Genomic DNA, 2,121 nt, shown 5'->3' on the forward strand with positions numbered 1-2,121 from the left:
GATCGTCCATAGGTTACACAATTAAGATCGATCAAGTTATATATATGATATAAGTAATCCTGATGCAAAATACTGTATATATGATATGTTGTTTCTATTCCGTTCATTCAAACACTTAATGATTGTTTTCCTTTGAGCGATCAATGATCATTTGCTTCTTGATCCGACATTAGTATGGTGAAGCAATGACATGTTGATCAATCATATTAAATTAACAATCGAGGTGTGTTTGACGGTCTGAAATTGGTGCATTAGGGTTCATAACGGCACAAGGGTTGTGTTGTCAAAGAGTTATGCAATTAGGGGTGTGACTGCACAAGAGTTATGTTTTAAAGTATCAAGTGCTGATGCAAAAAACAACGTCAATTTCAAATGAATTGTTCATTAAAATTTTACTGAATGGGCAGCAGAACCCCCCGTCTGCTGACCGGGCAGCGGAACCCCCAACTAACTCTGCATAGTGTGATCGATCGCCGAAATTTAATTTGGTTTTATATAATTAACAGAATTTAAATTAATAATAATAATGTGTTTATTATTATTGTATTGTGGTGATAGGTTATGGCCTTAGTTTTCCTTTATTTTATTTTGGGATTTTAAAATACGACCTGCGTGTCGTGCCTCTCTTTTAATCTCTTAATGTAACTTATTTTCTCATCTCACTCTCTCGTATGTAAAACGAGTTTATTTTATGTAATGTAATGTTATGAATAAAGAGAAGAATACAATATCAAAGGAGGACAACCTTGAAGGTCTTGCTTGGAGAAGCTTAGATCGTTATTATGTTAGCTTAGGTTCTCTCATTGACTTGGGAGAACAATTATGCTAGGGGCCATAACTGTTTCACTATGTATGTTGATGCATGTGAATGTATGCTGATGCATGTGAGAGACGATTTATATGATAAATAAGCCGGTGAGATCAGAATAATTGCAAATTCCCTCAAATTAAATATTAAGTTTATGCTTTCCAAGTTTTAGCACTCATCAAGACTAGTATCGAATAATGTAGGTTTCGCCTACGCGAGGTGTGTAACACCCCAATAAAAATAAGATAATTATTTGATTTAAATTAATATTATATTTATTAATTTAGTTAAATAATTGGAATTATTGGATTATTATTATTATTTTGGAATAATAATTATTGGAAAATATATAAGTGTGAAGTAAGGAAAAAGAATCCCATTTGGTAAAAAGAGTTTTACGTGAAACAGAGAAGCGGCTGAAAAGTGGAAAGTGGAGAAAGGGCAAAGAGGAAGAGCAAGGGCAAAGGTTGGAGAAGAGAAAAGCTTGGAGCTTAGAGATTGCCGGATTAACTCAGGTAAGGGGGGTTTATCGTCGTTTAATGGGTATTATGGGTTAGCATGTAATGGGTAGTGATAAGCCGTTGAATTGACCCTAATTGGGATTATGAATGCTGGAAAATTATGTTGGATAAACTGTGTTTAGGCTGTAATTGAATCTGTGTTTGGGTTAGTTGTGAATTTCCGAACGTATAGCTTTTTACGGAATTGGAATCGGAGGTCCGGAAGTCCTCCAACGGCGGAAAATGCGGAGAATTCTGCATTCTGCCTTGTGTTAGCGCAGGAACAGCTTCTGTCTTGCGTTAACCGGTTAACCCAGGGTGTTAACCGGTTAACAGTGTTATGTATTTTGAATAATTGCTGTTTTGTCTGCGTTAACCGGTTAACCCAGGGTGTTAACCGGTTAACACTGTTGTGAATGCTGAGATATGGCTGTTTGTGCTGCGTTAACCGGTTAACCCAGGGCGTTAACCGGTTAACACTGTTAAGTTTTGGGCAGGAAGCGTGTTTGTGCTGCGTTAATCGGTTAACCCAGGGCGTTAACCGGTTAACACTGTTGCAGAGTGGAAAAATTGTTAATTAAAATGTTGTGTGCCTAATTGATGGTTGCCTATATCGGTGTGTGATATAGTAGGGATTATTTCCCGCTGTTTTGAGCAGTATAGGTATTAGTAGAGTGTGCTAATACTGTGTTTAATTATTTGACATGATATGATGTGTTGATACATGTGTTGATAATGTATGATGGTATGCATAATGTTGTGAATGAGTATGTTATGCATGTGTTGTGAATGGACTGTTTTATGGCTTAGAGA

Source organism: Lathyrus oleraceus, chromosome 6 (genome assembly GCF_024323335.1).
Source record: "Lathyrus oleraceus cultivar Zhongwan6 chromosome 6, CAAS_Psat_ZW6_1.0, whole genome shotgun sequence".
Lineage (NCBI taxonomy): Eukaryota > Viridiplantae > Streptophyta > Magnoliopsida > Fabales > Fabaceae > Lathyrus > Lathyrus oleraceus.